This window comes from Camellia sinensis, chromosome 2 (assembly GCF_055761805.1).
Source record: "Camellia sinensis isolate YWXY chromosome 2, ASM5576180v1, whole genome shotgun sequence".
Lineage (NCBI taxonomy): Eukaryota > Viridiplantae > Streptophyta > Magnoliopsida > Ericales > Theaceae > Camellia > Camellia sinensis.
Window position 1 is genome coordinate 98,805,629 of NC_138962.1, and position 24,131 is coordinate 98,829,759.

The window sequence follows — 24,131 nt, forward strand, 5'->3', positions numbered from 1 at the left end:
AGTTCGTATTGCTTGCTCGGGCGAAGGATTGGTCGCTTGAGTGAAGTGTCCAAATTCAGCACATTTAAAAGTCAATTTTGGTCCACTTTTTCTTATTTTCTCTTGCTCTTTCTCTCTCTTCTTCCTCCTTTCCACCATTGTTGTGGGTTTCAAGCTTTCAAGCTTGGTTTTCATCTCTTTTCTTTCATTTTCTACCCGATGTTCCTTATATAAAAACAAAGAGCACGTCGAGGGCTTTTTATCCATCCAAGCGTATCGTGCTTTCGTTGAAATTGAAATTTTGGGTATCGTCTCTTCTTGCTAGATGTAGGGATTTTCTTTGCTTCTCATTAGTATACTTTTATAGATAAATGGGTGGTAAATTTCTATTGCATAAAAACCTCTTTTTGAGGAGATTTTTATAAGCGCATGTAAAGAAAGTTAGGGCTTTCAATTTATGGAGATTAAATGTGAAATTGAGAAGGATGATGAAAGTGTTAAGTAGTTAAAATATGAAATTGTGTTTTAAGGTTAAAAGCCCTAAAATTTGGTTTAACTCTAGTTATGGATTTATTTTATATATGAGAAATTGCCTTAATTAACTTTAATTTCATGAAATTGAGAGTATGATTGGAATAAATTAGTACTTGTAATGAGACTAAACTTGTTGCTAGAATAATAATAGGATATGAAGGTTGTGCTTGGAAAATTAAAATTTGGAAATTTTAAGAAGTGTATGAAAATAATTGTGTTGTATAATTGAATATTAAAATTTGATGTTAATGTGGAGAAGTAAAAGAGGAAATGAAACACAAGAATTGTGATTATTTCTAAAGATAAACCTTTATGCTTACGGTGGATGTGTTGTTAGACTAATGTGTAATGGAAGTAATGAATGATGTTGTTGGTTCTGTCGAAATTGTAATAAGGAATAACATGATGAATTGATGGATGGTGATATTGGAATAAGGGTCCGTTTCCTTTTGGCTTGTGACCGGTAAAGCGTGGCGCTTAATAGAGGTTTTGCCTTCCTTCCTGAGTAGTGCCTGGTAAAGCGTGTGGTCTATTGAGATATGTTGAGGGTCCGTTTCCTTCCGGTTTGTGACCGGTAAAAGCGTGACACTTGATAAAGGTTCCGTGTTCCTTCCGGAGTAGTGCCCGATAAAGCGTGAGGTTCCACATTCCTTCTGGCTCGTGACTGGTAAAGCATGGCGCTTAACAGAGATTCTGCATTCCTTCCAGAGTGGTGCCTGGAAAAGCGTGTGGTGTGATAATGTGGCTTGGTAATGGAGCCAGTTTCTATTTGGACATATCTAAAATAATTATAATGAGATCTATATATGTGATTGTGATAATGAAAAATGAATAAGTTAATTGTGTAAAGTTGAACAGATGAAATTGAGTTGATTCATTTTATGTGGGTTATGATGGGGTGATGGCTTGGTGTGAATTATGGTAGAATGATTGATTTTTATGTTCTTGACCTTTAAGTAATGTTAACAAGGGATTCTTGAAAGAACTTTGGAAAAACTATACTAGAATGATACGGAAACAAAAAAAAAAAAAAAAGTTTTCTTTGAAAAGTTTTCATGGACTTCTGTATGAGAAAGGTATTGCTTATATGTATTATATTTTGAGTATGAAAATAGCACATTACTTATTCATGTATCATTCTTTAGCATTCATGATCGCATGTATCTAGAGATCTTATTATTGAGAATTACTGAAAATTCCTACTAGATATATTTGTTCATCCCACGTATTTGTACCATTTTCAGGGAGAAAGATTCAGAAACACCAGTTGAAGATTTCAAAAAGTTTATTTTCTTTTATGTGTATTTGTCATTTTGCATGTAAACAAAATGTATACTATGGCTTGAGGTTGTTGAGTATCTTCGCATGTAATTATTTGTCTTGGGTATTTCCATGTAGATCTTAGCATGTAATATTGTTGTATTCATTCGTGAGAGATCATTTTTCTTCTACTCAAGTGTAATGGTCACTTGTATATATAAATGTATTGAGTAAATGAACTTAAATTAAAGGTTTTGGTAATGTTTCCGGGTAATAAAATTTGGGGCATGACAACTTGGTATCAGAGCTAACCGGGTTTGAAAACCTTAAGATCATGGGAAGCGGTGTTTACCACAATGGGTTAGCTTCGGTTGGTGAGGACATTTGCATATAGGGAGTATGAGGTGTAGGACATTATATGTTACATTGTGTGAGCATAAGTTAAGTTCAAGGGGTAGTGCTTGTAGCCAGCTAACTTGCTTTGAGATCTCATTAGAAACGCGTCTGATCAACATGGTTTTCAGTTGGAGTTCCTTGGAAGTTCCGGGACAAGTGGTCATCCTTGTAGACTTAACTCGATTACATGGTTTGCTACTTGAAACTGTTTTATGTGCTATGTGATTACATGTTAACCTGGTTTTGCGTCTTGGTAGGACGAGTAAGTGTCTCGGGAAAGGTTTAGAGTTTGGTTGACTGATGTTTGATGTTGTCATTGATATGATGTCAGGGCAAGCTAGCAGAGGTCATGTTGGAACTAGGGGTACCGATAGGGGCACAACAGTCCCAGTAGTACCCGCACCTGCAACACCGGCTGTGGGCGAGGAGATCGCACGTGAGATAGTAAGAGCTGTGCGTGAGGCTTTAACACGCAATGAAGGCGACGAGTCTTTTGCCTTCAAGACCACTAAGGAGTTCTTTCGCTTTAACCCACCAGAGTTCACAGGAGGGTCAGAACCGCTAGAGGCAGAAAGTTGGTTAGAGCAGGTCACTAAGACTCTTGATATGCTTAGAGTCACAGATGAGGGATTGAGAGTGGTATAAACAACTTTTTCACTAAAGGGAGAAGTTGGGTATTGGTGGAAGTATGTAAGCCATACCATAGGCACCAACTGGGCTGCATTCACTGAGGCCTTTTGGGCCACGTATTTTCCTCCTTCTGCTCGCGAAAGATTGAGGAAATGATTTATGGAGTTGTGCCAAGGTACTACACCTCTGGCACAGTTTGAGGCAAGGTTTAGTTTGTGTGAATTTGCTCCAGATTTGGTAGCAACGGAGGAGCAGTGTTGTATTGAGTTTGACGAGAGGTTATGCGATGATATCCAATGAAAGGTAGTGGGGTGCATGCATAGGAACTATCACACAATAGTAAAAGCGGCGGCTCATGTGGAAGTCATTGATCTTGAGGCTGGTCAGTATGAAAGAGAAAGGGGCATATTGGCGAGTTCTTTGGTTCAAGAGCACACGAGACCTAGTAGGAGGCAGAGGAGAGTTGAATTTCAATCACCATCCCAGTCATAGCATCAATCTAGTTTTACCTCGTCAGGTTCATTTGTTAAAAGATTGTCAGGACCCAAACCTGCCCCTATAGGTTTAGCATCATCACCGGCCAGTAATCCTAAGATTACCGAAGGCCTCTGAAACATATTAACAAGACAAGGGGCTAGGGGAAGCAATTATTAAAGTACAATGTCCATAGAGCTGTGTAGACTATATGGGATAGAAAATTTAAAACTTTATTTACATATATGATGACGTCATCGCGTGTACAGATATAACAAAAGGGACATAGCCTTATATATAGAAAATAAACAAAAGCTTGTCCAGATAAACAAAAGTAAACCAAAACTTAAGACTTCATTTCAAACTTGACCACACTAAATTCAAGGAACCTTTACGTGAGGCATGGTGGTTGGCTTGACAGAACAGATCCAGACTTGAAGTCCTAAGCTTGGTTGCGCGCCTGAACACCTACATACATATATAAAATAACGAGCTGGAGCCCAGTGAATAACAACGGAGTAAAGGTTGTGATGAATGATGTCCATAACATATTTAGAAATCAGAATTTAGATTAGAAACAGATTCATATACGTATTCAGATTTGTTAACAGTCATTCGTGGTACATCCATTAGCTAACAGATCAAATTGGTCATAAAGACCTACGTGCAAAGTACTTGGTCATATAGACCCATATTCACATGGAATGGTCATTAAGGCCCACGTGCAGAGTAAATGATTATGCATAATCAGTTCTATGAATGGAACCGGTGTAAAACCCTGGTACTAGGTAACAGATAGCACATGACAGATTCACATGATGCTAAGGATGGCACGAATACATTTTTAAAAATTGGGCATTCATTCATGATTCACAAAATAACATTTCAAAAAATAGATCATATTGTATCAGTTGAAAAATACTTATAGTCAACATAGCTTTACAGAGTTGTTACTCACAGATAGTGCTAGACGCAAAACAGACGGAGCAGACTGATCACGGACGATAACACATGACCTATACAAACACGTGACAGATACACATTGAAACACACGCTCGAAAAACACTGGACTTATTTCACTTCATTCTTAGTGTGTTTCTAATTCATTTCATGATTATAGCTTAAACCATGGCTTAAGAATGCCTAAGATGGAATGAGGATGCAATTAAGCACTTTGAAACATTTTATAAAATTTCAAAAAATAGGGCAGTTCACTCGAGCAGTCTGCAAGGTCTGCAAAAGTATTGGGAGCTCTTATTTCACGCTTGAGCCAACTTTTGGTTGCTTGAGCCAAGGTTCAAAACAAAGGGTGGTCACTTGAGCGGTCTTTTGGTCGCTCGAGCCAACCATCAATCTCCGTAAAACTTCTGAGAGCTCGAAATTTATGCTAAAGCGATAGTTTGGTTGCTCAAGTGATGCGACCAAATTCTGGAATTTTTGGATTTCAGTTCCAAGTTGAAAGCCCAATTTCAAAGCTTCAAAGTTTGTTCTTTTGGGCCAAAACTTGAGAAAACTCTTGAAAATTTGTACAACATTATGAATTGAAGATCATTTTACAAACTCAAGGGCCGAAAGTATGTCAACTATTCAAAGTCAAACTTGAAACTTCATGTATAACATATGCATGCATTTTTTTGAGTTCAAAACTTCCAAGACATGAATAAATAAAGTGTTTTCATGTAAAATCATGGTGAACTCTCAGTATATAGCCAAAATATGCACTTACATGTAAGAATTTGTGAAAATAGAACTCAAAAATCGTGAATTATGCACGCAATGTATGAATTGATCTCATTTCTATCTTCTAAGCTCAATCCTTGTTTTTTCACTCGCTAAAATCTCTTGAATTCACATGTCATCTAACTCTATGTCATAAATTAGAGTTGATTTCTTACCTAGAAGCTTTAATTGCCTTGGATTCTAGCAAATCTTGCTTGCTTTCTCCAACTTCCTTCACTGTTCTAGCAATTCTCCTAGCTTGATCTCAATTCCACTTGAAAATTGGCTCTAATCTCTCTCTTTCACGGTTTAGAGGTCACAAAGATGATGAAATGTATGTGTATACGATGGTCTAGAAGTCACTAGTGCCTTACATAGGCTTGCTTAACATTAGGCTAATTAAGTGTGATTAGTTCTAATTAATTTATTCTAATTATTTGATTCCAAATAGAATTCCAATTAAACTTATCATAAAATCCTAAAAATCCTAAATAACATGTGAACCTAACCAATTTCGTGTTTGGATGCCGATAAGGCCTTCAATTCGCATGTTGAAACGGAAATTCAAACAGATATTCCTATGTCAGACATATATGATCACAAATAACACATGAAATGCACAATTAACACATGATTTCATCTAATCACTTGATTGAAATTCTTAATTTTGGATTACTAGCTAATCACGGAGTGGTGTTGTTACATTCTTCCCCCTTTAAATAGTTTGGTCCTTCAAACTTTAAGCACTTTCATATCAGAAGAACATCGGGTCTAGTGGAAACAATTCCGGATATCTTTTCATCATATCTTCCTCCGTTTCCCACGTTGCATAGGTTCCTCCGTGTTGTTTCCAATCAACTTTGACCAACGAAATTTCTTTGTTCCTCAATCTTTTAATCCGGCAGTTCACAATCTGTATTGGTCGTTTTTCATAAGTATAGTCGTCTTTCAAAAACACGTGAGTTGGCTTAATAACATATAGTGGATCTTTGTCAAATACAATAGATTTCAACACCCCATGTAGTCTCACAATCTCATTCACATAGATGTTAGCCAATTTATCCGCATTATAAAAAGTTTTGACAGGTAAAAAGTGAGCAGACTTAGTCAAATGATCAACAATAACCCAGATAGAGTCCATACCTCTAGATGAACGAGGTAGATAGACAATGAAGCCCATCGTAATATGTTCACATTTCCATTTCGGTATTGGAAGTGGATGAAATAATCCAGCGGGTCGTTGATATTCGGCTTTCACTAGTTGGCAATGCAAACACTTTGCTACAAAATCAGCAATATACTTCTCCATTCTAGGCCACCAAAAATGTTGTTTTGAGTCATGGCACATTTTTATGTTTCCCGGATGCATAGGAAATTTAGAGTTGTGGGCCTCAGTCATAATACGTTTTCTCAACTCTGAACAATCTGGTACACAAATGCCTACCATTAAATTGCAACACATTAGTTTTAACTATAAATCCCGGTCTCGGTTTAAAGTCAATTTCTTCCACAATCTTTTTCAGAAATTCATCTTCTAATTGGCTTTCCTTAACTTCCTCAATAATTGCTGGCTATGCAGAAATAACAACTAAGACTCCACCTTATTCACGCAAAACAATTTCAATTTCATTTTTGTCTAAGTCACACAACAATTCTTTTTGACCGGTGAGCAAACATGCCAAATTCCTAATGGATTTTCTTTCAGATTTGTAAATAGTCATGCATGGTACATCCTAATAGATCTGATTGGTCATAAAGACCCACGTGCAAAGTACTTGGTCATATAGATCCATATTCACATGAGACGGTCATTAAGACCCATGTGCAGAGTAAATGATTATGCATAATCAATTCCATTAATGAAACCGGTGTGAAACCCGCGTACTAGGTAATAGATAACACATGACAGATGCACATGATGCTAAGGATGCCACGAATGCATTTCAGAAAATTGGACATTCATTCATGATTCACAAAATAGCATTTCAAAAAATAGATCATGTGATATCAGTCGAAAAATACTTATAGTCAACATAGTTTTATAGAGTTATTACTCACAGATAGCACCAGAAGCAAAACAGACAGAGCAAACTAATCAAGTGGACGATAACACGTGACCTACACAAACACATTACAGATACACATTGAAACACACGCTCGGAAAACACTTGACTTATTTCACTTTGTTCTTGGTGTGTTTCTAATTCATTTCCTCATGATTATAGCTTAAACCATGGCTTAAAATGTCTAAGATGGAATGAGGATGCAATTATGCACTTTGAAACATTTTGCAAAATTTCAAAAAATATGGCAATTCACTAGAGAGAAGCTTTGGTCGCTCGAGTGGTCTGCACAGCCTGCAAAAGTACTGGGAGCTCTCATTTCACGCTTGAGCCAACTTTTGGTCGCTCGAGCCAAGGTTCAAAACAAAGGGTGGTCGCTTGAGCAGTCTTTTGGTCGCTTAAGCCAACCATCAATCTCTGCAAAACTTCTGAGAGCTCAAAATTTATGCTTGAGCGACGGTTTGTTCGCTCGAGCGATATGATCAAATTCTGGAATTTCCAGATTTCAGTTCCAAGTTCAAAGTCCAATTTCAAAGCTTCAAAGTTCATTCTTTTGGGCCAAAACTTGAGAAAACTCTTGAAAATTTGTACAACATTATGAATCGAAGACCATTTCGCAAACTCAAGGCCCGAAAGTACGTCAATTATTCAAAGTCAAACTTAAAACTTCATGTATAACACATGCATTGTTTTGAGTTGAAAACTTCTAAGACATGAGTAAATAAGTGTTTTCATGTAAAATCATGGTGAACTCTCAAGACATAGCCAAAATATGCACTTGCATGTAAGAATTTGTGAAAATAGAACTCAAAAATCATGCATTATGCATGCAATGCATGAATTGATCTCAATTCTATCTTCTAAGCTCAATCCTTGTTTTTTTACTAGCTAAATTCTCTTGAATTCATCTAAGTCAATGTCATAAATTTAGAGTTGATTTCTTACCTAGAAGCTTTAATTCCCTTGGATTCTAGCAATTCTTGTTTGCTTCCTCCAATTTCCTTCACTTTTCTAACAATTCTCCTAGTTTGATCTCAATTCTTCTTTAAAATTAGCTCTAATCTCTATCTTCTCTCTCTCTCTCTCTCTCCCTCCCTCTCTCGCTCTCTCTCTCTCTCTCTCTCTCTCTCACTCACAGCTTAGAGCTCACAAAGATGATGAAATGTATGTGTATATGATGGTCTAGAAGTCACTAGTGCCTTATATAGGCTTGATTAACATTAGGCTAATTAAGTATGATTAGTCTAATTAATTTATTCTAATTATTTGATTCTGAATCGAATTCCAATTAAACTAACCATAAAATCCTAAAATTCCTAAATAACATGTGAACCTAATCGATTTTATGTTTGGATGCCGATAAGGCCTGCAATTCACATGTTGAAAAGGAAATTCAAACAGATATTCCTACGTCAGACAGATATGATCACAAATAATACATGAAATGCACAATTAACACATGATTTCATCTAATTGATTAATGTTCTTAATTATGGATTAGTAGCTAATCATGGAGTGGGGTTGTTACAAAGATCTAGCCAGACTCAGATTTCCTAGAGTCGGTCGCAGAGTAGAAGACCACCTTTTTGTTCTAAGTGTAGATAGATGGGCCATGTTAGGCGTTGTTGCCCTTCGCGTGGGTAGGGTTTGTCTTAGCAGTCTAGATAGGGACGATTGTGATGTGGTGTTTTGGTGAAGATTTTTGTGTTTTGGTATTGTGATGCACTTTCTCTTGTAAGTAAGGCTTTGTGCAGACATATGTTGTATATGTATATGTATGCGTATTTTTGGAACCCAATTGTGTAGTAATGTAATTAAACCTTGGAACTTGTTTCTATTGGGAAGTGCTTTTAAAATTTATAAATCTTAATATTTTGTTGTAATTGTTTCTATTCCCTAAATGAAGAATATATTGACTTATAAGCCTTACATTGAATTAAAGTGTTTATGAAAAGTGGGAGTTGTATGATTTAAAAGGGTTATAGTTGGGATGACTTGGAAGATGTGTGAGAATTGTGATGTTATTATAAGCTAGAAGTTATGTGTGGGTAAAGAGGGGGTTTTGAGATATTCAAGTATTGAGTGACATGGTCAAGGCGTGTTCAGGATTCATGAGTATGAAGGGAACTTAATAGCTAGACACTAGAAGTGATTCTTAGGAGGAAGTATGGGTTGTGTTTTCGAGTAATAGGTATATTGTGGACCACGATTGTTTATGTGGTTCAAAATAGATGGAGTGCCATTGACCTTATAGGTCTTATTTCAGGCAAAAAGGGAAGGGTGTTACTTATCGGCAAAAGAGTGATGGGATTATTGGAAACAGTGCTATTGCAATATATATATATATATATATATATATTTAGGAATACAGTGAGATTCTAGAAAGCATAGGGAATGGTGTAGGGAGCTCCATCTCAGAGTAAACGATCAAGGGCAACTTGTGGATGTTTGAGAGTCAAAATTAAAGTTTTACTGAGTAGTTAGTCGATTGGTTAATATTAGGGTTTGGTTGACAAATAGTCACTTTAGAATGGTTGAATATGAGTAAAGTGACAAGTTTAAGAAATGTCTTGGAAGGGTTTTGTGAGTGTTAAGTCTCCTATATATAGTGGTGAGGCTTGGGTGAAGCTTGTCTCGAGTTGATGGAAACTCCTCGGGTTAGGGGTGGAAACATTGTAACCTTCTTAGTTTTGCATTATTTTATTTCAATTATGTATTATTTTGCATTCTGCCCCAGAACTACGCTGGTTTGATTCCTTGCAAAGGGACACGTAGGCAGCCTGTGGGTGCAACCGTTCTTTGTTTCGCTTGTTTGTTTTTCCAAGTCTTCGGCCTTATCAAAAATGGGTAGTCTCTGGGCTTTGATGTTCACTCACGTCATTTCATGACTTCCGAGTTCTGTCAAAGAGGGGCAACTGTAGACACCCCATTTTTGACCGTCCTCAAGACTTGGATGTTATCATTTGAACACTCGATGATTATCTTTGTTTGTGTTCGTTTTGAGCACCTAGAGTTCTTGGCGAGCGCCTTGTCTTTGAAGTCTTTGAACCTATTTGTTTTGTGCTTGGTTGTGGACCAAGAGCTTGTTGTTTCAAACCTGGAGGAGAGGGTGGCCTGTCGGCCATGACTTGTTCCTGTCGGCCATCAGTGGTGGCCGACGACCACCAGTCTCTTTTTTTCAGATATTTGTTTGCCAGCTGTTGCTCACTAAGCTGCATCTTTATACACGTGTATGGTAGGATGTATTGAAGCTTAAAGCTTGTTTTTCTATATATAAGGGGGTTCCTCCCCCATTTTTGGGAGTTAGACACTTCAGATCAAAATTCTCTCACTCTCTCTAGAATTCTCTCTCTCTCTCTCTCTCTCTCTCTCTCTCTCTCTCTTCTTATTTTGTGCTTTGTAGTTAGTTTTCTCTACACTTTTGCACATCAACCCTTAACCAAACATTCTCACCTTTGAGCTGAGGTCTCTTGGAGCTTGGTTTGAGCCTTAGAAGGGGATTTGAGCTTGAGTTTGTGGCTGAATTACATTTTGCTTCAAAGGTATTGAACTTTCCTTATTTAAGCTTATTGTGCATACTTGATTTGCCATCCTTTTCAACTATGTTAAGGCTGTTTTTGAGGTATAAGAAACTCTATTTTTGAGGTATAAAAATGGTAGTTTGAGTCTTTGTGAGTTAGGGGGGTTGTCCCCTCTTTTGTTTCTTAGCTTGTGAAGCTTTTTGTGCCATCTTTTCTCATATTTAAATCAAATATTTTGGGCCTTTTAACCATTGAAAATCAGAGTTATTTCAGTGAAAAAAACCTTCTTTTGAAGTCCAAAATTAGAGGGGTTAGCCTCCCCTCCTTGTGTCTTGTTTACATGCTTAGATAGCTTAACAAGTGAGCATGTTTTTCTAGCATTTTGTGGCTTAATCTCAGCATGTTTTTGCTATTGTTTTGACTTGTTTTAGCTCTGTTTAGGGCTGGTTAAGTCCTTTGAGCTTTGTATTGTGTGGTTGTGGTGCAATTCCCTTCACTAGCTTAGTGTTTTTGGGCCTTGAGCATCATTTGTGTGCCTTGGATGCATGTTTTAATGCTTTTTCATGCCTAATTCCAGCACCTAAATATCTGCCACCTCTCTCCTTTCTTCGTCTTTTCATTTGCTTTGAGGGTTGTTTAGCTTTAGGGTTGTGTTTAAGCTTGAGATTGAGGTTTGTGCTTAATGGTTTCAATCCTCTTTTAAGGGTTTCTACGAACCAAAGGCATGACCTCTCTTTTGCCTTAAACCATCCCTTGGTTGATGCCTCTTCCATTAGAGGACGCTTACCTTGGACTTAATCAATTAAAGAATGGATTGGTAAGCTAAAATGAGTAAACAGAAATGAACAAGTAAAAGAGGCAAGATAAAATATCTTCGTGTTGCATTGCATGTGTTCGGATCGGATGTTAATTTGAACACGAGGAAAGTGGGACGTTTTATACTCAAAGTGATGAAACATGCCACTTTCCTTTGTCATCACCACCCTTGATCATGCATAATAGGGTTGTGGTTTTGTTGAGTCTTGTTTTGCACTTATTAAGCTTGTACAAACTTAGTTCTTTGACCATCATGCATGGAAATGCTTGGTTGATGGTTTGAGGGCCAAAAATTACACTTGTTTGAACTTGTGTAATGATAAGGAGGGTAATAGTACACACAAACCTTGAGAATACACTGCTTTGCCTCTGTTTGATCTTTGTTGCAGCAAAAAAAGAAAGGTTTGGGAAAGGGGTGGCCGACGGCCACCAGTAGTAGCCAATCGGCCACCAATGGTAGCCGACCGGCCATCAATGAAAAAGTTGCTCAGTGTGTTCCTGAAGAGGAACAGAGGTGTTTTGGAAGTTAGCAGAATCTTCGATGTTCAAACAAGCACAAACAGAGGCATCCGATGGCAAGGCGGTGGATTTTCGGGAGGAAGCCAACCAAGCATGCATGTGTCCCTCGCCTTCGGGGCCTTTTAATTGCCTTAGATAGCTTAGAATAGCTAGTTAATTAAAGTGCGGTACTTAATTAGTTAGTGTTTAGCTCATTAATTCCGGTTTGTAATATTTAATTAGCTTAGAATAAGTTAGTTAATTCATTTCAATTGTTGTAATTAGTTAGCTTAATTAGCGTAGCTAGTTAGTTAGCTCTTATTCATTCGGACCCTCCTTCGTGAGGACATAATGTTGTAATAAGTGTGCGTGCGGGTGTGCATGTCTTCCAATCCCACGTCTTTTTCTCTTTTATTCAATTGCTTTTGATGGTTAGATTAGGGACATTTTCAATTAGCATACCTTATGCTCGCATGTTTGCATCCATTCGTTTGTCTTGCATGCACCGAGGCTCGGCGCATCATTTAAATTGCATTGTCATTTCAATACTTCTTTGAATACGTGTTTCAACGCATGCTATCAAAGTGTTGCAAATTCCATATTAGTAGACGAGCCTATTAATTGCATATTGCATGTGTTGCATTAGACACTTAACATAGTTAGGATCATGCATCTTTCTAACTAGTTTCTGTTTTGGCTTAGAGTACTCGGTAAGTTTTATGCTTTAGCATACTTGCAGGAGTGTGATCGCCATATTGACATGTTTCGCATGCTTACCATGAGGCTATGTGCTTAAATGCTAAACTGCATGAATGCCTGTGGATGAAGGCTTTGTTGTTTTAATTGGAACGATTCAACAAATGTATGTTTTAAGCCTGCTTCGTTGTGGCAAATCATGTTTTAAGCCCACTTGAGGTGGCAAATCCACATCTTTAAGCCCACTTAAGGGTGGCAAATTCAAACCATTTTCGCAAACAAACATGAGTTGAATTGTTTCAATTCTTGCAAATTTAGTCTATACTTGCATGTACGCATCACATAGTAAAGCTAGTTTAATAATCAGAACAAGGACGCATAATGTTTATAAAAGAGCATATCATGATTAATAGAGGCCGATCTTTGATCGGGCGAGCGGGGGTGCTCAATTCATGACCTTCCCCCCTCGTACCCAAGTTCCCGAGCCGAGGCAACTTTGGTGATGACGGACGCATGGCCTTTGGCACGAGTTAGGGTTTCCTAAATTTTTCCAAAACAAAATATTTAGGTGGCGACTCTGTAATCTGGCAAAGCAGTCCAATTTTGGCATTATTTAATTGAAAATCGATTTTCCAAAAGGTTTGCCGGATTTGAACTTTTTGGTGATTATCAATTTCACATTGCACTCGTGAGACTAGATTCAGAACCGCGGGAGTCCGAACTGTGAGGCCTTTCTTTTCAAACCCTTTTCGCAAGGCAGGGGCACGAGAAAACGTCGAGTCCACACTAAGTTGTGTTAATAAATAGCTTGTTAATTGAGTGGAAACTAAATATGGATGAGTCTTGAGGATGTAACTAGTTTAGTATTCTAAATAGCACCTTCCGTTTCAAAATATATATATATATATATATAAATTATGGATTGTAATGTTTTTTGATGGTGAATGGTATAAGTTGGAATACCTTTTGATAAAAAAAACTACATATACACATGAACGATTTTCACTGTTTTACTTTTAAATGCCAGGTTGTATAAAGAATTGGTGATGTTGCTAAGTGTGAGGCTATCTAGGATTATTGTATTGAGCCATGCATTGTAGTGTATCATTTGTTTTTGCCAGTGTTGGCTGTGTTTCTGATTTTATGGTGGTTTTCTTTCCTTTCGAAATTGGGTTTTGGTTATTCGGTGGTTGTTGTGTGTGTTATTGTCAGTAGGGAGTTATTGTTGTCCTTGGGAGTACAATGGTTGGTGTTATCCCTTATCTCTTGGACCTCGATGAGTATGTAGGTTGAAAGAGCATTTGTAATTTTTTCCTTGTGATTCTTCTTGTTTAGCTGTCTTTAGGGCACCGAGGTACTAAACCATAATTTGGGAACTTTTATTGAGAGACCAACTGCTACCTGAGACACATTGAGGCAAGGGAGAGTCTTCGCACTCATCCCAAGTGACACGCAAAATACTGAAGCTGTTGTCTCATATACTATCTCTATATGTAGTTAAGATGCTTTTGTGTTAATTGATTCCAGATCAACACATTCCTTTGTGTCTATTACATTTTCATCTAGATTGAATAGACCTTTAGAATCATTGCCATACCTGTTATGTGTATCTACTCCATCTGGGGAGTCTGTGTCGTGTACATATGTGTACCGTGTTTATGATATGCATATTGGGAGTGTTACCTTATATGTGGATTTGTTACCTTTGGATATTAGACATTTTGATATAATTTTGAAAATGGACTGGTTATCAAAGTATTGTGCCATTATTGATTATGTAACAAAACAAGTTATATTTAGACCTCCAGGACATGATGAGTTTGTGTTTGTGGGTAACGATGTAGTACCTCCGCCTTATCTGATTTCAGCAATGAAAGCATGTAAACTGCTTAGGAAAGGGTGTTAGGGTTACCTATGTAGTATAATGACTGAGTAACTTATGAATGTTAATTAAAGAGTATTCTTGTTGTTAGAGAGCTTTCAGATGTATTTCCTGATAAATTGCCAGGGGAATTGGTTGACAGAGAAAAAAAGTTTACTATTGATGTTGTACTAGGCACCCAACCTATCTCAAAAACTCCTTACAGAATGTCTATTGTTGAAATGAAAGAGCTGAAAGAATAGTTACAAGATTTGTTTGATAAGGGTTTTATTAAACCGAGTACTTCGCCTTGGGGTGCGCCGGTATTTTTTGTGAAAAAGAAGGATGGGACTTCATGATTATGTATCGACTACCGGGAATTGAATAAGGTAACGATCAAGAACAAATACCCTTTGCCCCATATTGATGATTTGTTTAATCAGTTGCAAGGATCACAAGTATTTTCAAAAATTGATCTGAGATCCGGGTACCACCAATTAAAAGTAAAAGCAGAAGATGTTGAGAAAATCGCATTTTGGACAAGATATGGTCACTACGAATTTCTTGTTATGCCATTTGGAGTGACTAATGCACCTGTAGCATTTATGGATCTTATGAATCAAATTTGTAAGCCCTATCTTGATGAATTTGTCGTGGTCTTTATTGATGATATTTTGATATATTCACAGAGTAGAACTGAACACAAACAACACCTAAGAACTGTTTTGCAAACACTTAGAGAAAAGAAGTTATTTTCTAAACTAAAGAAATGTGAATTTTGGTTAGATGACGTTGTGTTTCTAGGCCATGTTATTAACAAAAATGGAATTTCAGTGGATCTATAGAAAATTGAGGCAATTGTGAACTAGCCTACATCAACAAATGTAACGGAAGTTTGAAGCTTCATGGGCTTAGCAGGGTACTACAGACGGTTTGTAAAAGACTTCTCCAAGATAGTTGTGCCATTTACCCAACTAACATGCAAGGGACAACTGTTTGAATGGAATGATGAAAGGGAATCTGCCTTCCAAGAATTGAAGACAAGATTGACTATTGCACCAGTTTTAACATTGCCCTCAAGTACGAAAGATTTTGTGATATTTAGTGATACCTCTTACAAAGGTTTAGGTTGTTTGTTAATGCAGACCAGAAGAGTGATTGCTTATGCCTCCCGGCAATTGAGACCACATGAAAAGAATTACCCAACGCATGACCTAGAATTACAGTTGTGTTTGCTTTAAAAATTTGGCAACATTACCTGTATGGGACCAAATGTGAAGTTTACAAGTATCACAAAAGTTTAAAGTACTTCTTTACCCAAAAAGAATTGAACATGTGGCAAAGAAGATGGCTCAAGCTGATAAAAGATTATGATCTTCAAATTCAATATCACCCGGGAAAGGCCAATACAGTTGCCGATGCCTTGAGTAGAAAATTAACGGGGAACTTAGCTTGCCTACTCACTAAACAAAAAGACCTTCTGCAAGACTTTGAAAGATCAGAAATTGAAGTGTTATTACATGAACATAATGGAATGATAGCCGTTGTTATAGCTCAGCTGGCAGTTATTGATGAGATTAAGCAAAGGCAAAGGGAGGATGAATTCCTCAAAAAGGTGATTGATGAGTTTGAAGTGAATCCGAAACTGGGGTATAGTGTTGAGAATGAAGTGTTAAAATTTTGGAATAGATTGTATGTTCCGAACATCTCTAATTTAAAGAAGAGAATTCTAGATGATGCCCATAAGTCGAAATTTGCATGCATCTGGGTAACAACAAGATGTATCGAGACTTGAAACGGAACTACTGGTGGCCTAATATGAAATGGGAAATTGCAGAATATGTATACAAGTGCCTTCAGTGTCAGCAAGTCAAAGTTGAACACCAGAAACTAGCCGATCTACTTTAACCTCCCTATTCCAAAATGGAAATGAGAGCATATAACTATGGATTTTATTGTTAGTCTTCCTCGAACTCCGAGAGGTATGAACTCTATATGGGTTATTGTTGATAGACTGACTACATATGCACATTTTCTTCCTGTTAGAACTAGTTATGATGCATATAGATTGGCTATCATTTATATTGATGAAATTGTCTGTCTACATGGAGTGCCGGTGTCTATTGTGTCGAATAGAGATCCGAAGTTTGTATCTAGATTCTGGAAAAGTTTGCAATGGGCAATGGGAACAGAACTGGTTTAGCACTGCATTCCATCCATAAACTGATGGGAAATCAGAACGGACCATACAGACTCTGGAAGATATGCTCAAAATGTGTGCCTTGGATTTTTAGGAGAGTTGAGAGGACTACTTACCGTTGGCCGAATTTGTGTATAACAATAGTTTCCACTCCTGTATTTGTATGGCATCATATGAAGCCTTGTATGGCAGAAAATGTACGTCTCCAATATGCTGGACTGAAGTTGGGGATGGAATCTTACTTGGGCCCGAGATTGTACAGACGACTACTAAAAAGATCAAAGGTATTCAGCAAAGGCTCAAAATTGCTCAGAGCCGACAAAAGAGCTATGCGGATGTTAGAAGAAGGCCTCTCGAATATGAAGTTGGCGACCATGTCTTTATTTATGTCATCCCGATGAAGGGCTAGTCAAGATTTGGTAAGAAGAGTAAATTGTCACCCTTTTACATTAGGCCATTTCAAATTCTGGAGATACTTGATCCAGTTGCTTATAGAGTTGTTTTACCGCAGGGTATGGAACAAATGCACAACGTGTTCCATGTGTCAATGTTGAAGGGCTACCTCCGGGATCCATTTCATGTTATAGACTACCACTGGATAGCTCTTAATGAGAATATGGAATATGAAGAATGGCATGAATTGATCATTGACCGACAAGTGAAATAACTGAGAAACAAATCCATTCCAATGGTGAAAATGGAATGAAAAGAGCATTATGGAAGGAAAGCCACGTGGGAAAAAGAAGATGAGATGTGAAAACAGTACCTACATCTGTTTCTAATAGAAGGTAACATAAGCTTAGAGGACAAAACTTCCTAATGGGGGCAAGAATGTGACAACCCCATTCTGTGTTATGCCGTTAATCTTTAATTATACTTGTGATTATGTTCTTAATGTGAATTTGGATGCTAATCATGTGATTATATGTGTTTTTGAATTCATATATGTCCATTATAGGAAAATCTGTTTTGTATTCCGTTATAATTTGAAATTGAAGGCCGTAGAGGCAACATAAATCAAAATTGACTGTACTACTATGATTAGCATAATTTTTGGAGACTACGGTGTAATTTAATTAAAAATTGATTCGGATCAAAATAATTAGATTAATTTAATTTAATTAAGCCTATTTGATTAATCTTAAACCTTGATTAATCAATTAGATTAGTCAAGCATATATATATATATGTTGTAATGTGCTTAAGCACATATTACAAGACCAAAAATTCTAAAAATATACACCATAGAGAGAGGGGAGTGAGAATTAGAGAGAAATTGAGCACATTCTTGAAGGATTGAACTCAAGTTTAGAGATTTGAAGAGCTAGATTCAAGAATTAACTAGCATTTCATTGCTTAAGAAGTCCTTCGCTCGAGCCACTGTAGACCGCCCCAGAACTCCACTCTCCGCACCGTGAGGGCACGAATCGTTTTGTTCTTAGCTACTACAGTTCGGACTCATGTCACGGTTCTGAATCTAATCTCGCAAAGTGCAATGCAAGACTGATAAATCACCAAAGAGTTCAAATTTGGCAAATCGTTTTGGAAAATCGATTTTAATAAAGAAGTGCCAAACATGGACTGCTTTGCCAAATACAGAGTCGCCACCTAAATGTTTTATTTTGGAGAAATTTAGGAAACCCTGACTCATGCCTAAGGCCACGTGTCCGTCATCACCAAAGTTGCCTCGGCTCGGGAACTTAGGTATGAGAGGGGAAGGTCATGCAATGAGCACCCCCGCTCGCCCGATCAAAGATCGGCCTTTACTAACATGATACGTTGTTTTTGAAAACACATGTGTTCTTATTCCCGTTTTTAGCTAGAATTACTATGTGATGCGCACAACATACAAGTATAGACTAGATCGCCTAAGTTGGAACAAAACATTTCATTTTCGTTTGTGAAAATGATTTGAAGTTTGCTACTCGCAAGTAGGCTAAGTCGTAGATTTTGCCACCCTCAAGTGGGCTTAGAAAACATGATGATTTGCCACCCTCAAGTGGGCTTAGAAAACATGATGATTTGCCACCCTCAAGTGGGCTTAAAACTCACATTTGATGAATTGTTCCAATTCAAGCAATCCAACCTTCATCCACAGGCATTCATGCAGTTAATCAACTAAGCAGTTAGCCTCATGGCAATCATGCTAACATGGCAGCATACACACCTCATGCAGGGATGATAAAGCATAAACACTCACAGTTACTCCGAGCCAAAACAAAGAACTAGTTAGAAATCATACATGATCCTAGTTCATGTCAAGATGGCTAATGCAACACATGCAAAAATGCAACTAAGATACGCTCAACTATCCTAAGATGTCATGTGAAATGCAACTTGGTAACATGCTGTTGAACATGTATTCAAGTAGATGTATTGAAATACAATGCAGTTTGTATGATGCGCCGAGCCCGGTGTATGCAAAATAGATGAATAATGCACGCATGCAAGCATAAGTATGCTAATTGAAACATGCCCTAAAACTAACCACTGAAAGCAGGTAAGTAAAAGGGAGAAATAAATGGGGGTTGGAAGACATGCATCACACACACGCACGCTTATTACAACAGTTGGCCCTCTCGACGGAGGGTCCGAATAAATAACTGACTAGCTAATCTAAGCTAATTAAACTAATTCTTACATCACAAAACTAATTAATGAACAAGTTAACTAATTATTACAACATGAAGCTAATTAACTAATAAGTTAACTAACTAGTTATTACAACACAAATTGAATAGCTAAATGCATTAACTACTTAAGTGCATAAACTAAAGCATTAGCTAGCTAAGCATGGCAGCTAAGCAAAGTAATAAAACAGGAGCCTCGAAGTGAGAAGTGTATGCATGCTCGGTTGCCTCGTTTGGAAATCCATCGCGATGCCCCAACTTGCTTCTGTTTTCAATTGTTCTCAGAACACTGCACCAAGCTCCAAATAGCTTCTAACTCACCTTGGGGACCCTCAGGAGGGCTGCCGACCAGTTGTTGGTGGTGCCAACCACTTGTCGGCCACCTATGTTTGCTGTAGACTAGAAAAAGTGGTCGGCCAGCTAGTTTTTCTGGTCGGCCGACCAGTTTTGCTGTCATACTCCAGTTTGTTGCAACAGAGAACAAGAAGGGGCATGGCAATGGATTTGCAAGATATGTGTGCACAACCACTCTCCCTATCATTTCATGATCTCAAGGGAGTGTAGTTCTCGACCCTCGGGCCACCAATCATGCATCTCAATGCATGATGGTCGAGAAGCCAAGATTGCACGAATCAATGTGAAATGAATGCACACATAACACATAAAGCCTTAACCTCTATCATGCTTGATCAAGAGGGTCGGCGACCGAGAATTGAGGCACGTTTCATCACTTCAAGTATGAAACGTCCCTCGTTCCTCGTGTTTGGACTAGCACTCGATCCAAACAAATGCAATGCATGCATAAACAACTTAACAAAGCTAATGGCATGCAAACAATGCTAATGCAACATGAGCATGCAACAACATGCAAACCAATAAGCATGCAACAACATGCAATGCAACAAGCATTCAACAACATGCAAACCACATGCTCGATGGACTTAAACCGCATATGGACAGACCTCAGCCATGCCCAAAACAGTGGCCATAATGCTAAAATTAAGGCACAAAGAGGCAAGACAAAACTTGCACATGCATTGGCCCATCAACTAGGCCTAAGAGCACAACTCTCAAGAGAGCTCAAGAAGTGATAAACATGGAAGTGTGACAACACTACATGCTCTCAAATTAGGTATGAAATGATGCCAAATCACTCAAACAATACAAGCATAGCATGCTAGGGTCCTTAAAGCATTAAAGCTAGCAAAGAGGACCATAGAAGAGGCATGCAATACATGGCATAAATGCATGAACAAACCACGGACAGAGCTCAAAAAGGTCAAAACAAAGACCAAAACATGCTGAGATGGGGGCTCAAAAGTCTAGGCAAGATGGCATACAAGCTAAGCCACAAACATGGCAACAATGCACAACTCTTAAACCACAATTAGAGAGTGATATGCATGAGAACATGACGCTATTACATGCTCTGAAATCAAGTATTAAATGATGCCAAATCATCCAAATAGCTCAAAGATAGCATGCATGAGGCATCGAAACACAAGGCTATCAAGGCCAATTGTACCACAACTATGCAATTCATGAACCATATGGCAAATACAACCCAAAATAGTCCTAGAGCATGTCAAAATGATGCATGAAATATGTAAGGCCAAAAGGGAGGATTACACTACACCTACTAAGACCAAGCATGGGATGGCTTCGCCAACAAAAATCAGAGTTATATCATGGCAAAATAATCCCAAAAACATAGTGAAATAATAGCTCGCAAGCTTAGGCATGAAGGCATACACAATGACTCATGTTAAGGGCATAAAGAACTAACTCTTCAAAGCATTGAAAGAGTGACAAATGCAAGTGTATGACCACACTACATGTACTGAAATCACATTTCAAATTATGCCAAATCATGAAAATAGTCCAAGTAATGCATGCTAATGGACTCAATACACAAAGCTAGTGAGCAAGATTGAACCATGGCTATACAAAGCAATGCACGCATGACCAAAAAAATACAAATCAGAGCTTAAGCATGTTAAAATATGGACAAAAGCTTCTTAGAGCTGAGCCAAAAGTATGCTAGAATGATGATCAAAAGCATGATACACATTAGGCTAGTAAATGGAAATGCACTACAAGTGCATGGAGCATGCATGGGGCCATCAAACCAACCTAAAATAGATCTAAGGCATGTTAAAATAACACCAAAAACCTACTGAAATGGACCCAAAACATGCTAGAAAGACATGCTCAAACATGAGGCATACAAAGCTAATTTATGAGGATTACACTACAAGTGTAAATAGCATGCAAAGGATGACTAAACCAAGCCAAAACAGAGGTATGCCATGCCAAAATAACCCCCAAAACAAGTCAAGAATAAGCCAACACAAGCTTAACATGCTCAAACATGAGGCAAATGATGCAAGCATCCAAGATACAAGGAGAGGGGATGACCCTCTCCTATTTGGGACCTCAAAACACAAGTTTTACCACTGAAAATCCACTGGATTTCAGTGGTTAGAAGGCATAGAGAAAGTGATCTCAAGGGCCTAAAGTGATGGTGTAAAACAAAGCCAAACAAAGCATAGGAGCGAGTAGACCACCCCAAACACCAAAGAGACCTTAAACAAACATGTTAAGCCTTAAAAATTAGAACTTTTTGCAGTATAAAGTTAGGCCTAAAACAACATGCAAGTAGGGCCAAAAGCTTAATCAAAACAAGGGGATTAAGAGGTTAGAAGCTCACCCTTGTAGAACCACTTTAGAGCAACAACTCCAGCAGCTATTCTGAGCTCAAACCAGTCCAAAAACTCCAAAACCAAACTCAAAGTGCCTCAGCAACAATACAATGGTGTTTGAGTGTGTGTTTGTGTGCAATAGTATGATGAAAATGCACTTTCAAGCACAAAAATGGGACAAAGAGAGATATAGAGACATGTATATCTATAGCTCAAGCCAACTTTTTATGAACCTAGAGAAGGGAGGGAGGGCCTCCCTCTTATAGAAAAACAAGCAAGAAGCTTGTTGAACACACTTGAGGCTCTAAGCCATCCCTCCATACACGTGTATGGAGGATGACTTCTGTGCCTTCTAGCTGTCACAACTGGCAAGAAAAGATCTCCAAAAAGGTGCTGGAAAGCTGCCGGCCAGCCGACCACCACAAGTGGTCTGCCAGGAAGACAAGTGGTCGGGCATGGGGGGGAGGTGGTCTGCACACTGAAAGCAAGGTGGTGGTGTGGTGGTCGACCACTATTGGTGGTCCAAAGACCAAGAAAACCAGTTGGCTAACCAAAAAACTGACAGGCAGGCAGGAAAAGTGGTCTCCAAGGGGAAGAACTGGTCTCCCACCCTTATTCCACCCTCCAAGCAAGGAAACGAAGGTTTTCACCAAAAACAAACCAAAAAGGATCCAAAACTCCCATGCATGTATGATTTAGTTTAAATTCTTGTTCTATGATCTTCAAAGCATGGAATTAAGCTTCATAACTTTATAATTCATGAATGCATGTAAGTGACAACTTTCATTTTAACATAATCATCATGGTTTATGCTCAAATAAGGGAAATCATAGCAATTTTATACGTGTATGCATTCATTGATCTTTATTATACAAAACGACCTTGGGTACATTGTTCTCGCTATTATATAAATCTTTATTAGACAAAACTACCTTAGATATGATTAATTTCTGTCTAAGGCCATAGGTAATCTCGTGATTACTGGCCGGTTATGACCCTAACCTTTAGGGGTTGGTTCAGGTCGTGACAAGTGGATTCCCACTTTAAAAAATAAGCTTTCAGGGTGTGGGATTGGGAGTCTTTTTACTAGTTTCTGGGCAAGTCATTTGATTTCAAATGAGATTAAGCAATGAATAGTTCCTTTAGTTCGCGCATTGTTTCCACTAGAAATGGTAAATCACATTCTTCATATTTACCTTCCTACTGGGCATGTTTCGGATCAAATTATTTGGAAAGCCACTAAGAGTGAGGAATATTTAGTAAAATTTGGCTACCTTTCTGCTGTGGGGATTGAGAACAGTCAAAATAGTGTGGGAGCAGAATCTTGGGTTGAATTTTGGAAGCATCTCTGGAAACTTAACATCCCATCCAAGTGGTCTCTTTTTGTATGGAAACTAGTCTACAGAATTCTGCCCGTAAGAGCATTGCTATTATGAAGAGGAATAATTCTGCAAGCTATGTGTCCTTTTTGTAAGAAGACGGATGAATCTCTTGAACATTTTTGTTTTCAATGTCCAATATCTAAATATGTTTGGTGAGGATTATCGTAAGGACTGGATTGTGATGTAGGGGAGGAGTTGCAGGTTCAAGAGTGGTTTATACGTTGGTTCAATACTGCACCTGATGAGGCCGCTATCATTGAGGCCGTTAAGGTATTGTGGAGCCTATGGATTTTTTGAAATAGAGCATGCTTTGATAGGGTGATGGTTCATTCTTCAGTAATTATAGGTTTTATACCCACCTTAAATTACAATCTTAAAAGGTCTATTTAGCAACCTTCAGAATGTGAAAATTGGGATGACAAGGTCAATTCTAGTAATCAATGGGCCAATCAAGAAGTTAATTGTTTTGTTGTTTCTAATCAATCTCAATGGTATGCAGATGGAATTTTTACAAATTGCTTATTGATGGAGCTTGGTAGCAACAATCTTTGCAAGTAGGTGCAGCATGGGTTGGATTGGATGATAAGGGTAATATAATTGTTAAATGTCGGCTGTCCTTTTTACCTCCTTCCCCACTTGTTGCGGAAACTCGAGCATGTTTAGAAGCGTTAAAATGGTGCTGGCATAGTCATAACAAATTCACTGATAGCCAGGAATTAGTATGCCAATTAAATTCAGAGGTTTTGGTGGATTGGAATTTACAACTATTA